At 31.6% G+C, this 21,219-nt stretch overlaps 1 long non-coding RNA gene and 1 pseudogene across 1 annotated transcript; both read left to right on the top strand.

The window, feature by feature from the left end:
* On the top strand, positions 5,418-6,834 carry LOC108663412. The gene is made up of 3 exons (XR_001929392.1): positions 5,418-5,511; positions 5,585-5,645; positions 6,796-6,834. It is a non-coding gene; the product is annotated as an uncharacterized LOC108663412 (long non-coding RNA).
* On the top strand, positions 18,863-20,988 carry LOC18589522 (annotated as a pseudogene).

Raw genomic sequence — 21,219 nt, forward strand, 5'->3', positions numbered from 1 at the left:
TCAAATTGCGTCGATAAGCATGATTGAGGACCTTTGACAATCAAAATCGCTATCCCAATAGTGCTTTAATCGTTGCCCATTCACTTTGAAGGTAGATTTAACATGAGCTACCTCCACTGCTCCATGAGGATATACTTTCAACACAATAAAAGGTCCAAACCAACGATATTTCAATTTTTCAGGAAATAATTTCAAACGAGAATTGTATAGGAAAACATGTTGGCCAAGCTCAAAACTTCTGTTTATGATTTTCTTGTCGTGCCATTGTTTTGTCTTCTCTTTGTAGATTCTTGCACTCTCATAAGCTTCTTGACAAAATTCATCCATCTCATTGAGTTACAAAAGACACTTTTCTTGGCCCGCTTGAAGATCAAAAGTAAGCTTTTTAATTGCCCAATATGCCTTGTGTTCAAGCTCGATTGGAAGATGGCACACTTTACCAAACACCCATCTATAAGAAGACATCCTAATTAGAGTTTTATATGCAGTTTTATATGCGCACAAAGCATCATCTAGCTTTTTTGACCAATCTTTTCTGGAAGGACAATCAATTTTCTCCAAAATTCTTCTAATTTCTCAATTTGAAACTTTAGCTTGGCAACTCGTTTAAGAATGATAACCAATGGCTATTTTGTGCTTGACTCCATATTTGGCTAGGATTGCTTCAAATTTTTTGTTATAGAAGTGGGTCCCTTCATCACTAATTATGGTTCTAGGTGTACCAAAATGTGTGAAGATGTTCTTTTGCAAGAAGTTTATCACTACCTTAGAGTCATTTCTTGGCAATGCAACAACTTCAACCCATTTAGAGATATAATCAACAGCAACCAAGATGTATACATTATTAAAGGATGAAGTGAATCGACCCATAAAATCAATTCCCCATACATCAAAAATTTCAACTTCGAGGATGTTGTTGAGAGGCATCTCATGTCTCCTAGATATGTTGCCCATTCTTTGACATCGATCACATCTTTCAACAAAATTATGAGATATTTGAAAAGATAAGGCTAGCAAAAACCTGATTGTAGAACCTTTGCAACAGTTAGGTTTCCTCTATAATGTCCTCCATAATCAGATGAATGGCAATGATGAAGAATATTTTCAAATTCTTCTTCAAGAACACACTTTCTAATGATTTGATCTCCACAATGCTTGCAAAGAAAAGGCTTATCCCACATGCAATATTTGATATCACGCACGAATTTCTTCTTTTGTTGAGAATTAAATTTAAGAGGGAAGAGTTTACTCACTAGATAATTCACCACATCAACATACCATGGCAAATTTTTCTACTTCTCTATATGAAACAATTGCTTATCAGGAAAGGTCTCATTAATCACTATGGAATTCCCAATTTTGTCATTATTCTCCAATCTCGATAAATGATCTACCACTTGATTTTTTGTACCTTTCTTATCTCGAATTTCCAAGTTGAATTCTTGACGCAAAAGTACCCATTTTATCAAGCGTGGTTTTGCATCTTTTTCCTCGATCAAATATTTAATAGCTGCATGGTCAGTGTTAACAATAACTTTGTACCAACAAGATATGAGCAAAATTTATCGAAAACAAAACAATAGTAAACAACTCCTTCTCGGTTGTTGTGTAATTGCTTGAGCCTCATTCAATGTTCTGCTAGCATAATAAATAAGATGCGAAATCCTCATTTTTGGTTGGCCTAAAATTGCGCCAACTGCATAATCACTAGCATCACACATTAGTTCAAAAGGAAGATTCCAATCAGGAACAGTGATAATAGGACCAGAAATTAATCTCTTTTTTAATTCAACAAAGGCATCATGGCAAGCATCATCAAAATTAAAATGAGTATCTTTTTCTAACAAATTACATAGTGGTTTAAAAATTTTAAAAAAATATCTAATGAATCTCCTATAAAATCCAGCATGTCCTAAAAAACTACGAATGCCCTTAATAGAGGTGGGAGGTCGAAGTTTTTCAAATATTTCAATTTTTGCTTTATCTACTTCTAAACCTTTACTAAAGACTCAATGGCCTAAGACTATGCCTTCTTGCACCATAAAGTGATATTTTTTCCAATTTAAAACTAAATTAGTTTCTTCACATCTCTTAAGTACTCTAGCAAGATTAAATAGACAATCATCAAAATTATCCCCAAAAATTGAAAAATCATCCATAAATACTTCCAAAAACTTTTCAACCATATCAGAAAAAACTGCCATCATACATCTCTGAAAAGTAGCTAGAGCAATACAAAGTCCAAAAGACATTCTACGAAAAGCAAAAGTTCCATAAAAAGAAGTAAATGTGGTTTTTTCTTGGTCTTCAGGAGTAATGGCAATTTGATTATAACTAGAATAACCATCCAAAAAGCAATAAAAATCCTTACCTATTAATCTGTCAAGCATTTGATGAATAAAAGGTAGTAGAAAGTGATCTTTTCTAGTGGCTTTGTTTGATTTTCTATAGTCCATACATACTCCCCATCCAGTTACAGTTCTAGTGGGGATGAGCTCATTATTTTCATTAGAAACTACAGTCATACCTCTTTTTTTAGGGACACATTGGACTAGACTTATCCATGAACTATCAAAAAATAGGATAGATAATACCTGCATCAAGCCACTTGATAATTTCTTTCTTTACTACCTCTTTCATGATTGGATTCAACCTTTGTTGATGCTCAATGGTTGCTTTGTGATTTTCTTCTAAAAGAATTTTGTATATGCAAATTGATGGACTAATTCCTTTTTTGTCTACAATGGTCCACCTAATTGCCTTTTTGTAGTCTCTTAAAACTCGAAGGAGTTTATTTTCAAGTTCATTAGAAAAAAAAGAAGAAATAATTACTAGTAGTGTAGAAGAATTTCCCAAAAATGCATACCTTAAATGATTAGGCAGTGGTTTGAGCTCAAGTGAAGGAGGTTCTTCAATGGAAGGTTTGATTGGTGAAGTTGTAATTGATAATTCCAAAGACACAAATTGGGATCTTAGAAAATGTGAATGAGCATCAAGATGGTTAGCATATTCAAGAACTTTTTCATCAATAATATCACATGAAGAATTTAAAGAAGTTTCCAATGGATCTTGATGATTTTCAATAAACACATTATTCGTTATGTCATCCACAACATTAATTGAAAAACATTCATTATGTTCATTAGAAAATTTTAAAGCTCGAAAAATACTAAATGTTACCTATTGATCTTCAACCCTTAAAGTAAGCTCACCTTTTTCCACATCAATTAAAGCTTGAGTATTTCTCAAGAATGGTCTCCCAAGAATGATCGGTATTTCACAATCTTCTTCCATATCAAAATAATAAATTCTACTGAAAAAATAAACTTACCAACTTTTACCAAAACATCTTCCACAATACCATAAGGATAGGTGATGGATAGATCAGCAAGTTGTAAAGTCACAGAAGTTAGCTTAATCTTTTCCAAACCTAATTTTTTATAAATGGATAATGGCATCAAATTTATACTTGCACCCAATCACATAAAGCTTTAGCAAAACAATGAATACCAATAGTACATGGAATAGTAAAATTATCTGGATCTTTAAGCTTTGGAGGAAGCTTATTTTGAATGATGGCACTGCATTATTCAGTAAGTGCAATAGTTTCAAACTCACCTAATTTTCTTTTTTTAGACAACATGTCTTTCAATAATTTAACATATCTTAGCATTTATTCCAAAGCTTCAACAAAGGAAATATTAATATGTAATTTTTTTAAACACATCAATAAATTAATTCCTTGTCAAGTTTTTCTTTTTGAAATCTTTAAGGAAAAGGTGGTGGGGGTGTAGAAGCAGTTTTTAATTGTGATTTTTCTTTTGAATCTCCGATAGATTTTTCAACCATAATTTCTTTTTCAGCATCTTTTTTTCAATTTCTTTCTCATTAGATTGAATTGAAATTTCAGAATTTAAATCCTTACTACTTACCTCTTTACTTACCTTTTTTCCATTGCAAAGATAAATTGCCTTACAGTGTTCCTTACCTTCTCTTCTTGAATTAGGTTCAGTATCACTTGGTAAGGTACCATGAGGTCTAGTATTTAAAACACTGGCAAGTTAGCCTATTTGTGTCTCAAGATTTCTAATTGAAGCTGCTTGATTTTGAATGAAGGTATCAGTCCTCGTCATAAATGTATCAGTCCTTGTCATGAACTGCATGAACATATCCTCCATTAAAAGCTTGTTCTCTAGCATAAGGGCTCTAGATGGAAATCCAGGAGGAAAGTTTGGCTTAGCTGCTGATGAAGACCCTTGGTTGTTATTCCATGAAAAATTAGGATGATTCCTCCAACCAGGATTATAAGTGTTGGAATAGGGATTGTTCTGTTGCTTGTTTCCAACAAATTGACAAGACTTTGAATAGATGGGACAATTGTCAATGGAATGTCCTTCCCCACAAAATTCACATGCCATAAAGGAGTTCTGAACAGCATTAACACTTAGTTTATCTATTTTCTTTACGAGAGAAGCCAATTGTGCAGAAAAAGTGTTTATCACATCTAATTCATGAATTTCAGCAATTTTTCTTGTACCCAATCTTTCATATGGCCATTGATAATTATTAGAAGCTATTTCTTCAAGCAAATCATAAGTGTAATACCCTGTACTTTGACATGGTGGCTAATGAAGCTTATCGGATGCCAAATGAGGTTAATTATAATGTTTAAAGGTGAGGAAAGGTGAAAAGAGTATTTTAAGATAAAATATTTCACACGCGAGGGAATAATAATAAAATAATAATATTTTTATCAGGGAAGAATTTGCAAGAAAAAAAAGTGATTTGGAAGTGAATTGAGGCATAATAAGGTATTTTAGGTACCAAGGAGACAAGTTAAAAATTTTAGAATAAAATAATATTAAAATATTAATATTTTATTCAATGTCTAAATTTTTCATGAAGAAGGAGTATATGATTAATCTAAGTGGGGGAGAGAAAGAACGAAGAAATTTCGGAGAATAATGAAGCTAGTGGGGCCCGTGCATTATTAAATAAAACTAACGTAGGAAAATATTATATTTTAAATATTATGAAGACGCCGCGTTGGAGTACAAGCTTTATATTTTGTTTGTATATGTGTAAAAGAAGATAATAGAAGGAAATTGGAGTTAAAAGAGTGTTGGGAGGACTAAATTAAAAAGGAAAGAAACTTGGAGGGTAAAATGGTAATTTCACGTAAAGTTTGGTCAAAGCTTCCAAAGGAAGCTTTGACTCTCATCTTTATCAGCCATGACCATCCTTATCTCCTCCAGCAAGATATTTTCTTCTTCTTCTTGAAGCTTCCAACGCCATTTTCATTTCAAGTTCATGAAAATCAAATTTTTTCACGTGATTTCCCTTGTTTCTTTTCATTTCCTTTCTTTTCTTACTTCTTTCTTCTCCAAACTTCTTGGGCACTAAACATGCAGCTTCTAACCCCAATTTCCAGCACATCTAAACCCTAGAAGAAGAAGAAAGAAAAAGAAAGAAAGGAAGAAAAGCTTGGTTTTGTAATTCAAGCAAGCTAAGGTAAAGATTTTTATGTTTTAAGCTCATGGTTGGTTAAATCTTTGGAGAAATAATGTGTGAATCATTTTGGCAGCTTGATGATTAATGTTTTGAAGGAATATTGGAGTGCAAGTACAGGTCAAGCAACCATAAAGGTAAAGACAAATGATGTTTTAAGTGTAGTTGAGGAATCTTGAGAAAATGGGTATTGCTGTGTAGTTGACATTTTAAGTGGCATATTGTGAGAAATTGTCGTTGTGGAAAGGATAATTGAACTTGATAAATATCCTTAGAAAAGATTAATATATGTGTTAGAGTCATAAACAAGTTACCGGTAATCATAATTTAAAGAATTACGCAAGCAAGGGATAAAAGCAACTTTGGTAAAAATTATGTCAAGGCCAAGTTAAGTTGAATAAGGATTTGTGATTGAATGAAAAAGGGAAGGATAAATGATGTACGCTAAAAATATTGAATTGGGATTGTTGCTAGGAAGTGCAACAGTAAAGGTAGCGTACTGTGGTGGTGTGCTGGGGGAAATAACGAGCGACCGGCAAGTAGGAATAGCTAGATATGCCTCCGAATAAATAGCGATGTAATATCCCGCTATCGTAAAGTGAGTGAACTTGCATTGAAAATATTTTGGGAAATGTATTGGTATTTGGACAAAGCATGTGAATGATTTTTATTTGATTTTTCCTTAAAGATTATGCATGGGAAGAAACCTTTATTAAAACGTTTTATGTTGTGAGTGTGCAATATGATGAATCCTTGTGCCTTATATGATGTTGATATAAATATATATGTTGTGTATTGATAGTTAACATTGTGTAATAAATATAACCGTGCGTGTGCGCGATGTGGGGGATGCACATGCCAGTGATGACGAGTGCAGAAGTGTGGATAATGATATTGAAGTGTGCGAGTAGGGAGTGCACACGATGATGTCGAAGTGTGCGAGTAGGGAGTGCACACTATGATGTTGAAATGTGCGAGTAAGGAATGCACACGATGATATAGACATGTGCGAGTATGGAGTGCACATGATGATATATAGTGGGCGCGATGTGGGGGTTGCACATGAGCTAGTGAGGCAGTGGTGGTATTCGTGTTATATATATTTATATATACATATGCAATAGAAAGTTTATGAGTATAATGTGTGGTTTGTAATGTATGTTGCATCCTACATATTGAACCTTGAAAAATTGCTAAGTGCTTCCGAATTGATGTTCATTACAGCAAAACTGGTTTTTCGTTGCAACAAGAATTCTTTTGACTTAATTGCTCTGTTTCTCGCTGCAGCGAAATTGCATTCTCGTTGTGGCTAGAAATTCTCAGGTGCTGGGGGCTTGCAATAGCCCTGGAGTTCACTGCAGCGAGAATGCATTATCGTTGTAGAGAGTTGCTCACTGTGGTTTTCGCTGCAGCAAGATTCATTCTCGCTGCAACAAGAAACTCTCGAGTTTAGTTCAGAAACCTGTGCTCTAAATTTTGCTGCAGCGAGAATCCTTCAGTCATGTTTACCTTGTTTATATCCTGCTATGGTTTCACTCATTTATCTTCATGGTTGATCTTGGGTTTTTCAACACTAAGAGATGACTAATCAAAGTTTTGAAATAAGGGGTTTTAACAAGCAATTAAGTTAAATTGCATGGTTTTAACAAAGTGCATCATGATTTTAAAACTTTCCGTATCATATGCTTGTTCCCTTCTTATGTTCACTCACTAGGTTTATACTCATGTTTTTAAACTTCATGTTTTCATATTCGGAGGCAGTTGGGACCTAGATTGAGTGTCCACATATGCTCGTCTTCTTGGTAGGTACTATGGCATCTCAGTAACAGTACCTTCACTTAAAGTCACTCTACTCACAGTTAAGAGTCTTTTGTCTATGTACACGTATATGTAATGTAAACTACTATGAGTCATGTTATAAATGAAGTATGTATATGTTGGATTCATGATGATGCCCTTATGAGACGACAATGAATGACAGTACTTTGAGATAATACAAATATGAATATTCGGTTGCTATAAAATATTACTGAAACATTCATCATTGAGAATTACAACACATGGTTTTAAAGATGATGGATGGAATGAGGAATAGGATCTCATAAAGAGGCTTGCTTAGGCCTAGTGGGCTATACCCATTGAGCCCATGTGCCGATCATGGCCTAGGATTTGGGCAGTGACAATAAGCCTCATCAATGGATTTACTCATGAGTGCACCTCCAGCGACAACGTTAATGGTAGTTCTAAAAGGTCCTAGCAAACCATTATAAAAGTCTAAACTTGTAGCCACTTAGGTAACCCATGGTGAGGACACCTTCTTATCAAATCCTTATACCTCTTCGAAGTCTCATATAGTGATTCAAAATCAAATTGCATGAAAGAAGTAGTATCATTCCACATCTTTGCTAACTTTGCAAGTGGGAAGAATTTGCTAAGAATTTTTCAGCTAAATCATCCCAAGTATTAATGAAACCAGCAAGAAGCGAATTTAACCAACTCTTTGCTTTATCTCTCAATGAAAAAGGGAAAAACCTCAATCTTATGGCATCATCAGTAACACCATTAGCCATGAATGTATCACAAATTTTCAGAAAATTTATCATATGAGCATTCGAATCATCATTAGGCAAACCCCCAAACTGAACAGCAATCTGAACCATCTGAATGATTGATAGCTTAATTTCAAAGTTGTTGGCTTGAATCGAAGGTCTTCAGATGCTAGAGTGAAGATTTTGTACTTGTGGGACTGCATAATCCCTCAAAGGCTTGGTCTCTTCCTTTTGTTGATCAACCATTGTTTTACTTGAAGTAAAAACTTTTTTATTTTTCCTATGAAGTCTTCAAAAAGTTTTTTCAATTTCTTGATCAAAAGGAACAATTTCTAAATTTCGTGCTCTTATCATACAATGATCAAAAGTACCTAAAAAAATTAAATAAAAAAAGTCTAGATTAAAATTAAGAATGTTTAGTATTAATATTAAAAAAAATAAAAATCAATTCCCCTACAATAGCGCCAAAAACTTGTTGCTCAATTTTCTACCCACGCAAGTGTATGTATCGCAAAAATAATATAGAAATGAGTAGAGTATCAATCCCTCAAAAAATTATTTTAATCCTTATTATTAAGTACTAAAATTGACACACCCTAATCTTATCCAAATAATTAAAAATATAATTAAAACTAATAAACTAATAAACTAAAAATAAAACTAATCTAAAATCTATTAGCAAATTTACTTTATTAAATTCGAGTGACTACCAGACCTAAGATTATGATATCCCTCAATACTTCATCTGAATATTGTCTCTCTCTCTTAACTCAGTTTAATGGATTAAGTTGCTAACCTATAGTCCTAAATTATTTATAAGTTTTCTATCGAGTTTTTTATAAAAATACATCTCCCAAGTAATTTACTATATGTCTATGAAAATTATATTGAAGAAATATTTAGTAAATTTGTGCTCTAATTTTGGCTACGTATGGTTTATAGGTGTATGTCTACTCTATATGCAAATCAAACCACCTAATCAACTAAGTGTATTCAATCATACGCTATTTTATTCTAGGTCTACCTAAATCTCCTTTGTCAAGGTTTAACCTAGGTTTCCAATTCAATCTAATTGGTGGCCAATCAATCAGAAGCATGAAGAATAAAATAAAATAAACAACTTAAATTTATCAAATATAAGTAAAAGAAAGATAAATAATTTAGACTACATATTGAGTTCAATCATAATCTTAGATTAAAAACTTAGTTCCCCATCAAATCACACATCATCATTGAACAAAGTTTAAACATTCAAATCATACTAAGAAAAATAAGAAAATAACACATCATCCTTGAATCTTTCAAATTCTTCTTAGCTTCAATAACTTTGTCGCTTAACTCTCAATTGTCAATCTTGGTGTTTTGGTCTCCCTTTTTCGAAGTCATTTGAAAAGTTTTTTTTATAGTGCTTTGAAGTTAGGCTAAGTTGGGTGAAGAAAGAAGTCAATTTCAGTTGAGATTTCCTCATCAGACTATGTGGGTCACAACTTTGCCCAATTAATTAACATAAATCGTAATTGATCTAGGACTACTACAATATAATAAATTTGACAAGATTTTTGACCATCTTCCATGCCGAGCTAGGCAAAGTAATAAACATTTAAATTGTATATTTTTATCTTATCTTTGCAATGGTTTTAGAATCACTTCATTTGGTCTAAAATATCAAAACATGTGTAATGAAAGTCTACACCTCAAAATTGCTCTCCTTCTTCCATTAAAATTCTTCTTTCATCAAACACCTACAAAAGTACAAATAAATCTGTAACAACCTATCTTAACTACATTAACACCAAATTAAACATAAAATTAACTAAAATTAGATTGACACACCTAAATTAACTAATTTAAAATAATTCAATAAAATCTACTAATTTCTATGTATTACTACAAGAACTAAGCTAAATTATTATCAAAATTAAGCCCAAATAACTCCATATCATAGAGTTATCAAGAATACTTCTCATGTGTTAGCTGTGTAAATACTCCCTAGACTTGAGACACCAGGTTGTCTTGTGTGTGGAATGCTATACTTTGATTTCATCCCTACGAGTGCCTAATCAAGGATGACAAAACAGGTTGTTTTTAGGTATAGCATAAAGCATGTGAAGGTAAATGAATGGTTAAGATAGGAATCATCACACCAAGCGATTCAAAGGACATATCCTAACAGCTCTTAGTTGATATTAGCTTATTGAAGTCCTTGACCAAGGCAACTTAAAGATTATGAAAGTAGTTTCATAAGTCTCTATAAAACTGATGATCAAACTTAAAGAACGAATATGGAGATCAATAAGATTACACACTGCACCATACTTTTATCATCTTCGAAATATATGATAAAGGAATGAATTGCACTAAAAGACTGATCACTAAAAGGTTGAGTCAAACCATCTTGACTCTTTTAATATTTAGGTGGCCATTACGGATTACTAGATCCTAATCTTGGTCTATGAACTCTAAGTACTTGATTTGATTAATGATAAATTTAAAGTAGTTTAAATTTATCTAATTCTAAGTTTGACATAAGAATTATGTATTAAGTTCATTGCCAATATATTAGAAGCCTAATGGGTCACACACCTAAAATGAAAGTTGAAAATAAAATGGGAGAGGTGATTGAGTTGGACTTAATCAAATTAGAAGTTATGAGCTTCTCAAATACTTGATTAAAATTGTTTAATTAAGTTGTTGGGTTTAATTAATTAAATTGTTTAATTAAGTTATTGGGCCTAATTGATTAAATTAAATAATTAAGTTAATTGGGCTTCTTAATTAGGGTTTAAAATTAATCCATGGTATAAATGCCTTCCTATAGCCTCCAAAAAAAAAAAGAGTAGCAAAAAAATTAGAAGAACAACAAACTTGAAATTCCTTTTACCTTGTGACCTCTTGTGTGAAAAACAAATAGTTTTTCATTCACTTGATTTCTTTTGTGTGTTCAACCCTAAATTTTTGTGTAGACTATGAGTTTATGGAATTCATCTTTGCTAGCACATTGTCAAGGCATAGCACTCATAATCCTTAAAGAAGGATTTTCTAATTCATTGGTGTGGATTACTGTTAGAGGCTACACAAGGATTCCGTGAATAGCTTTAGTTTACAACAACCAAGCTAAGGTGGTTGAGCTCTTTGAAGGATGTTTTGGTAGTTTAACAAAGGATTCATCAACATTTGTTATTTAGATAAAGTGATATGATCATATATTTTATTTATTAATTTAATTTTGTACTCAATTTGGCATGGAAGAGATCTTAGGAGAGTAAGGCATAATTCAATTTGTTAATTTTATTTTCTCTGTGTTTTTGTTTGTATATGATGCTTGATCAGCCCTCACCCAACATCCTTAACTTGATTTGTGCCCTAATATGTGGTCCTTAAAGTATCTCATATTTGCTTAGCATTTTCACACATAGAGACTTTGTTAAATTCACTAGCACCTAAGGCACAAAGGAGAGTATTATATGCCTTTCAATTGATTTGAATTAATTTCTTATCTGTATCATTCCATTTTTTCCTAGTCTTAATAACTAATTTGCCATCTAACTCTTTATATGGAACTCATGGACCGTCTAATATAACATTCTAAACATCTAAGTCCATAGATTGTATAAACATTTCCATACATTTTTTCCAATAGAGGTAGTTATACCTACAAAGAAAGGCAACCTTTAAATTGATTGCCCTTCACCAAGCACAGTTGCCATAACCTTCATTTTTGGTAATTTGAACTACCATAATGGATCACTCAAGGTTTTTAGACTTACAAAATTGAGTCCTTGCTTTGATACCAATTGTTAGTATAATAAGCTCAATACAATAAATATCAAAAAAGGGGTGAATTGATATTTTAAAATTTTCTTTGCAAGCTTAATGAAGATAGCCCCTTTTTTAAAAACAAATATTCTTCTTTTGTCATAATCAAAATAAGTGATTTTTCTTTAAAGCAAATATCAACAATAAATCACAAGACATAAAAGTAAATCAAGACATAAGTATTTTTATAGGGGTTCAACTTTCTCAAATACCTACGTCTTCTCCTTTAGCTCACCAAGGAGTTTCAAATCTACTAAAGGAATGTGTCTTTTAATGAGATCAAGCAATACCCTCACAATGACTTTTTCACAAAATCAAGCGATAACCCTTACATCTACTTTTTAATGAGATAAAGCAATAACCCTTATAACCACTTTTTTACGGGATCAAGCGATAATCCATCAACTTTTTAAAGGGATCAAGCGATAATTTTCACAATGGTTTTTACCAAGCTCAATCATAAACCCTTACATTAACTTTAGTACCTTTACAAATGTCTATACAAAGGAGTAATAGCAAAGATTTACCTTACAAAAACTGGGTGTTTCCATGTTTTTTTGCCCATTCTGCCATAGGATCGATTGTAGCTTCTCAAGGATCGACTGAAACTTTGATTCTTCATGATTTCTCATCCATTCTGTCCTTGGACTGATTAGCCTTGCTCTAACATCAATTGAAGCTTTGTTTCTTTAAAATTCTTTGACATTTGTCGCTCAACTTCATCTCTATCTTCCTTGTGATCAAATACCAAGTTAAGGCATGTTTGCTCTATGTTTTCTGAAGCTAAAACTCATGTTTGAAAGCTTTGTGATGTTTTCTAAGTAAGAAAGGCTTTTCAAACATTTGTATGATTTTAGGAGGATGAAGAACATGATTTTGACAATTTCAAAATCTTGTAACTAAAACTAAGATATCACATAATTTTGTCAAATCAAAATATAACATATTTCAATGCTAACAAATCTTTATTCATTGTATTTGTAGTTTCTTAATCTATAACCTAATAAGGAAGAATAAACAAATTTAGTTATTTTTTAAATTAATAGAAAGATCATACTCTACTTTAATAATATTTCATTCCATATACTTAAAAATTAATTAATTTAATGTAATCAATGATAAAAATACATCAAATTTAATTTAAAATTTAATGAATTGTAAAAATTTATATAAAAAAAAAAGTCAAAATCAAATGAATATGGGTTGATGACTTGAGTAGTTGAATAAAAACCAAATGTAAAACGCACCAGCCTTTGATGGTGGAAACAAGCCGACAACAAATTTGACAAGAAAGAAGCATAAAAAGTTGAAAAGGACCAACCAATGAAAGAAGCACAAAAAGTTCTGCAAGCAAATAAAATAGCACAAAAAAAAAAAGGAAGGATAGGTAATTGAATAGTAAAAAAGTACGTACTATTTTATGCTTTATAAAATCCAATGAATAAAAATTTGCCTACAATTTTTTGTTCTTTAACTTCAAAAGGAACTGACGTTGCCATTACTTAATTTTTCGTTAATTAACTTTAATAAACTAAATGACTCGTGATATAAAAATAAGCATAAGACACCAAGGGAGGCACAACAATGGAGCAAGAGATTTCTATTCTGAAACACCCCATTGTAAAAATCCAAAAGCCGTCAAAGCTTTGGAATGTGGCACGTAAGAGTCACAAGCCGTGTACGACACTTGCATATTGGAACAGTCAAATTCCTCCAAGGTACAATAGTTAGCAAGACCCATATGCGCATAGTGGCGCGTGTTGGCACGTGCAGCCATTTTGTGCATTGTTTTTTAACACCATCACCATCACTCATGCCAGTATTTTATAATTATTTAAAATATAAAATTACTTGTTTAAAATACTAAAAAATATTTTGTGATGAATTTATTTATATTTTAAAAAGTGATTATAAAATTTTAAAATTATTTTCTAACATTTGTTTTAGTGGACTAGAAAACGCCACATCGCTTACAAGAAAAAATCAAAACTTGTAAAGTCTTAAAAATAAATAATTAAACAAAAAATAAAATATTTTTAATTTTCTCTCCAAACCTTCTTTCAAGTTTTTAGATTCCTTTCATATTCTTAATCACGTGTCCAACCCAAGAGATATACAAAATGTAGTTATTCATCTCACTATCATAATGTGTGAGTTTGTAAATCCAACCATTTGATGTGAAAGAGAGGATGTCACCAATCTTTTTTATTTAGATGTGATTGGTTACTTAAGTGCAGGGGCAGTCCAATAAGTTCAAAAGCTTAAAGCGAAATGTTCAAATGAAGTTTTTTTTATTAAAATTAAAAAAATTATTAAAATTTTATTTTTCTAGTTTTTGATATGTCAAATTTTAAATTAAACTTTTATAATCAAGTTCTTCTAATATTTCTTTTTCAATTGATAATATAGCCAATCTATTTAATCTTTCTTGAGACATTGTTGATCTTAAATAAGATTTTATTAATTTTAGTTTTGAAAAACTTCTTTCTCTTGAAGCAACACTTACTGGAATTGTTAACATTATTCTAAAAATATTTAACCATTATAATTATCTTATATTTTTTAAATAGCTAATATAAAATCAACAATTAAAATTTTTAATTCAAAAAAATCAACTATCACATAAAATAAAAATAATATAACAATATAATATAAATCTAAATTAAAGTAAAAAAATCAGTAAATATTATAACAATAGTACCTAATTGTTGAATGTTTATTGCAAACCGCAAATGAGGCTCACAGCTTTATGAAGATAATAAAAGAACAGACTTCTTATGTATTCTTTGGAGAAAAATTGAAGTTAAAGGAAGAAAGAGCAAATGAGAAAAGAAGATTTCAAAAGTAGATATTATACATTGAAAAAAATAATTGGTTTTATATATAGGAAAAAAATAGCTGTTGGAAATCATTAAATGCTTTGACTGGAAATAAGAGAAATAAGTGAGAAAAAAATAGTTGTTGAAGATGATTAAATACATATGACGGTTAGTTTATTGGAAATAAGAGAATATAGTTGAGAATTAATAGCATTCTAGAAATAAGAAAGTAATAGAAAATTGAGATTTATTAAGCACATAATTAAAAAAAGTAAAAGAACAAACAATTTGATGAATTTATTTTTTATTTTTATTTTTTTTTAATTTTTAATTATCTTATAATTATTATAAAATTATAAATCTTCTTTAAAACTGGGGCCTCTCCAAATTGAGAGCCTAAAGCCCTTACTTGGGTGGCTTCACCCAAGGGCCGAGCCTGGATCGACGATATCGGGATAAGGAGCGCTATAGAGACAGATATAGAAGGGTTAGTGTTTGACATGCTTTAACCCTTTTTTATTCGTACGTGTAGCACCATTGATAATAAAGACCAAGAAACTAAGAGAAACTAGACAACAAATTCTAATTTCTAAATTTCTATTCTCGAGCTTAACATGCAATTTGCAAAATCCCATGTCTCCACACAAGAAAGCTATGGAAATTATGTAGGACCACTGCCTAGGTGTATTTCAGGCATGCACACCTTAATTAGATGAAAATTTGAAAAGTAGGACCTTATTCATGTGGGATTTGTTAGTTGGTTTCTGTTTTAGTGAATATTATTATTAATGTAAGCCTTATATTAGGTTTTTAAATGAGCATATGTCTTTCTGTAAGAATAGATACTTGGCTTGGATGGTTGATTTTGAAGCTTTTTCAAAATTGAGAGTACTTTGAATTCAAGCTAAGTGATGTAGAACAGGTACGGATAAGAGATAGATAGTAGAAGTTTAGAAGGAAAATTAGAGAGGAACAGACACACAATGACTAAGGGCAAAAAAGTCGATAGATTGAGCTCAATAATTGATATCTCAAATTTTCAAAAATTCATCATTCAAAAGCTTATTGAAACTAAAATTACATAAATTTTTATAACTAAACCAAAACCCTAATAAAATGTAAAATATGAAATATAACCCTAACACCCTAAGATTTGAAACTTTAAATACAATATAAATTAATATAATCTAAAACTAACCAACAACCTAATTAATATAATTTTGTTTAGCCAATTACTTGTTTTTGTAATTTATAAGTAATGAAAATACAAGACTTTCAAAAAAATATTAATTAATATAATCTAAAATTAGCCTAAATATATGTTAAAATTGCAATCAAACTCATTAAATTTAAAATAAAACTAACATAATTCCATGCTTCATGAGTCTGCTTTGAAAATGAAAAAAATACTTAAACAGAATTTTAAAAATTTAACTACTTCAAGAGAGAAATGTGTGTGTACTTAAAATACGAATATAAATTCAATTGGATTTTGCAACTAGACCTTGAATATTTAGCTTATCAAACTTTTCAATCATACTGCCATTAAAAAGTTCAATTTCTAATTGAGATTTTTTTGTTTTACAACATCCACATTTACTTGGATGATTATCATGTAAGTGATCAACCTTAGATTTACCTATTTCTTCTCGACAACGTTCTATCTTCTATGAGAATGCTTTCAAATTATTTCTACTTCATGTCTTTAAAATAAGTTTTTGTACCATATAATTCACTTCTGTTGCTAGCAATTCCAAACTCTTCAGATTTTGTTGAAGAAGTAAATGAGATATCTTTTTATTTATTTATTTTTTTCAATCTAAGATCAGTCACTATATTTTCAAATTGGTCCATGAATTATTTTATTACTCAGGGGGGGCCCAACAAGTTTAAAGACCTAAAATGAAATATTCAAATAAGGTTTTTTTTTATTAAAATTAAAAAAAATTATTAAAATTTTATTCTTCTAGCTTTTTTTAGATGAAAAATTTTTAATTAAACTTTTATAATCAAGTTCTTCTAATATTTTTTTTCAATTGATAATATAGCCAATCCATTTAATCTTTCTTGAGATATTATTGATCTTAAATAAGATTTTATTAATTTTAGTTTTGAAAAACATTTTTTTCCTGAAACAACACTTACTGAAATTGTTAACATTATTCTAAAAATATTTAATTATTATAATTATCTTATATTTTTTAAATGGCTAACATAAAATCAACAATCAAAATTTCTAATTCAAATAAATCAACTATCATATAAAATAAAAATAATATAACAATATAATATAAACTCTAAATTAAAGTAAAAAAATCTGTAAAGATTATAACAATAATACCTAATTGTTGAATGCTTATTGCAAACAGCAAATGAGGCTCACAGTTTTATAAAGATAATAAAAGAACAGACTTCTTGTGTATTCTTTTAGAGAAAAATTGAAGTTAAAGGAAAAAAGAGCAAATGAGAAAGGAAGATTTCAAAAGTATATATTATACATTGATAAAAAATAATTGGTTTTATATATAAAAAAATAGCTGTTGAAAATCATTAAATGCGTTGATTGGGAATAAGAGAAAAAAGTAAGAAAAAAAGAGTTATTGAAAATAATTAAATACATATGACTGTTAGTTTATTAGAAATAAGAGTATGTAGTTGAGAATTAATAGCATTTTAGAAATAAAGAAATAATAAAAAATTAAGATTTATTAGGTACATAATTAAAAAAGTAAAAAAACAAATAATTTTATTAATTATTTTTTATTTTTATATATTTTTAATATAATTAATTATATTATAATTATTATAAAATTATAAATCTTCTCTAAAATAAGGACCTCCCCAAATTGGGGGCATAAAGCCCTTGCTTGGGTGGCTTCACCCAAGGGTCGACCCTGCTTAAGTGAATGCACCGTTTTTAATGAAGTCTTAAGTTTGATTTTAGGTTCATTAAAAAGGAGAAGTTCCGATTTATGAAACAAACTAGGTTTGAGAATACAATTACTTTTGAAGAAAATATTAGCATCCTAACAACGTCCATTCAAAGAATAGTACCAAATTAATCATGTACTTATCATTTAGCCTTTATAAGTAAAGTTAAATGATATTCAATTTTTTGTTTCCCTCAATTATTTCTCTATTTCATTGTTTTAAAACAAATAAAAATCTTTTAATATCGAAATGTTTCTTAAATTCTTCAATATTATAGCAGAATTTAAAAAAAAAACTCTCTCTTAGAAATTTTCTTGAATTGTTTTTTATGAATATGTAAATTTTTATTTACTAATTGTCAATGTCAAAACGACATTGGGCTTGATGAGTTTAATTACAAAATCAAGGAAAATTAGAAAAAACCGAAGCCTAAAACATCCAATTTAGGGAGATTGGATATTAAACCTATTCCGTAGGTGCTGCCCGAAACAAGAGGCTTTAAAATCCAGGCTCAACTCCTAGCTTATTCTGAAGCCCATAACAAATAGACTCCCTTTAATACTCCGCGTGGAGCCTGCAGACATGCGTCCAAGCCTAGACAACATAATCAACGAGAAAACCGCTGAACATATGTCCCAGCTTGAACAAATTAATTTTTTAATTTTTTTAAAAATTATTGTCTATAATTTATTTAAAATATTAATAATGTATAATTTATATAGTAACATGATTATTTTATTCAATTTTTAAATATTAATATTTTATTTACAATTTAAATATTATTATGATAAATTTAAGATTTAATATTTAATATTTTAAAATATTGCATTTTATTTATAATTTAAATATGAACATTGTTAAAATATTACGCCTCCGAATCTTGAAATTTCTCTGCTCCTCCGTGGCCCATTCTCTCTCTCTCTCTCTCTCTTTCCTGACTCGGCAGTGATTTATTGACTTTTAGTCACTCTCTCGCCTTTTTAAAAAAAAAAAAAAAACCAACAACTTTCTCTCTCTAGGGTTTTGAAGGAAAACTTATAGAGAAACAGGAGGGGCACCCCACCCTACTTGTAGGGTTACTTGCGACTTACACAACGAGTTTTATTGTGTTTGGCCGATTCACGAGAGGCTTCAATTTGTTTTTTTATTCCTGGGGAAAAAGAAACGGAGGGAATCCGTTTGTTTTAGCGGCGTAGTGGATCGCCGTTTTTTGTTGTAACTTCGTGGTCGATTTCATGTTTCTGGTTATAAGTTCATGGTGTTTTATAGATGCTGAATGATTGCTAGTATGGACTTAAATGCTTCGCAATTACCTGAAGATGATGAAGAGACACATGAAAGGCATATAGGACACTACTCTGCACCAGAAGCCCATGTAGAGTCTGCAGTTGAAGAAAGACGGAGGAGATTGAGAAGATACCGACCAGATCACCGGCCTGTGTATGTCTCTCAGCCTCCTATACATGGTCACTTTTATCAAAATAGGAATCCCAGGGTTTATGATAAAAGTAGGATCCCTCCTGGTTGGCTGGATTGTCCTTCGGTTGGTCGGGAAATAGGCTGCACCATTCCTTCTGAGGTTCCCCTTGGTGAATCTTACGATGACTGTGTTCCTCCTGGTAAAAGATACTCTTTTGGACAAGCGATTCATCAGCAAAAAGTCTTAGGAAGAAAGCTCGGTTTGGTGATTGATTTGACGAACACATCTCGTTACTATCAAACTACAGACCTTAAGGGTGAAGGCAATATCGAGCATGTAAAGATTCAATGCAGGGAAGGGATGCTGTACCGGATAATGTCTCTGTAAATACCTTTGTCTACAAGGTATCAGAATTCCTCCGACGTCATAAGTCAAAGAAATATATTCTTGTCCATTGTACGCATGGGCATAATCGCACTGGATACATGATTATTCACTATCTCATACGTTCACGATCAATGTCTGTTACTCAGGCAATAAAAATTTTTTCAGAGGCACGTCCTCCGGGTATTTACAAACCGGACTATATTGATGCCTTGTATGCATTTTATCATGAAAGAAGGCCTGAAATGGTTGTCTGCCCGCCAACTCCTTAGTGGAAGAGATCTTCTGTTATTGATCTCAATGGTTAAGCAGTTGCAGATGATGATGATGGTGGAGGTCCAACTGCATTACATGGGAATCATCAGACGGATGTTGTGTTGACAAATGATGACATTTTGGGAGATGAAATACCTCATGACCAGCAGGAATCACTGCGGTCATTCTGCTACAAAATGTTGGAGTTAAATGTTGGGGCCAGAAGACATTCGCAATTTCCTGGGTCACATCCAGTTTCGCTCAACCGCGACAGTTTGCAACTTTTAAGGCAACGTTATTATTATACCACTTGGAAAGTGGATGGAACACGATATATGATGTTAATAACTGTTGATGGATGTTATTTAATTGATAGGAGTTTTAATTTCCGAAGGGTTCAGATGAGGTTTCCGAGTCAACACCAACCTGAAGTTATGGGGGACAGAACTGATCATTTCACATTGCTTGATGGGGAGATGGTAATAGATACCATGCCAGACTCTCAGAAGCAAGAGAGAAGATATCTCATCTATGATATGATGGCACTTAACCACGTTGGTTCTTTAATACAGTGGCCTTTCTGTGAACGATGGAAAATGCTTGAAAAAGATGTGATTGAGCCTCGAAAATATGAACGCCAGAACATTTACCAGAGCAGGAATCCTTATTACCGATATGACCTTGAACCCTTCAGAGTGCGGAGGAAGGATTTTTGGTTTCTCTCTGCTGTAAATAAGGTTTTGAAGGAAATTATCCCCAGGCTCTCTCATGAGGCAGATGGTCTTATTTTTCAGGGCTGGGACGATCCTTACGTACCTCGCACTCATGAAGGTCTTCTGAAGTGGAAATTTGCTCAGTTGAACTCTGTTGACTTTTTATTTGAGATTGGCAGTGATGATCGTGAACAACTTTTTCTCTACCAACAGGGGAGAAAGAAGTTGATGGAAGGGAATAGAGTTGAATTCAGAGATGTTTCAGATCCTCCTTCTTCATTCTCTGGGAAGATTATCGAGTGTTGTTGGGATCCTGATCAACATGTGTGGATCTATATGAGGATCAGGACGGATAAGTCGACTCCCAATGATTTCAATACTTTCAAGAAGGTTAAGCGAAGTATAAAGGATAATATTACAGACGAAATCTTGTTAAACGAGATTAATGAGAGCATTCGCTTGCCCATGTATGCTGATAGAATAAAGATTGACAGCAAGGCCCACCTGCATACAAATTCAGCACGATGCAAGTGATGGATAGCATGCCTGGTTTGTTGTCCAGTTGATTGAGGTATTGGATGCTTGAGTGTGCCTTTCATGGCCTGTGTGCTTTCAGGTTTCTTTTGGTAGGAAGTTTGGTGCATACTTGGCTTGTTGAGCACATCATGTAAAGGATCACTGTGATATCATGCAATTAGCTATCCCCTTTCTAATCAGTCTTGTAGTACTGCGTGTCAAGGGCAGCTTAATAAATTCAAAGACCTAAAGCGAAATATTCAAATGAGATTTTTTTTATTGAAATTAAAAAAAATTTATTAAAATTT

The sequence above is a fragment of the Theobroma cacao genome, chromosome 9, assembly GCF_000208745.1.
Source record: "Theobroma cacao cultivar B97-61/B2 chromosome 9, Criollo_cocoa_genome_V2, whole genome shotgun sequence".
Lineage (NCBI taxonomy): Eukaryota > Viridiplantae > Streptophyta > Magnoliopsida > Malvales > Malvaceae > Theobroma > Theobroma cacao.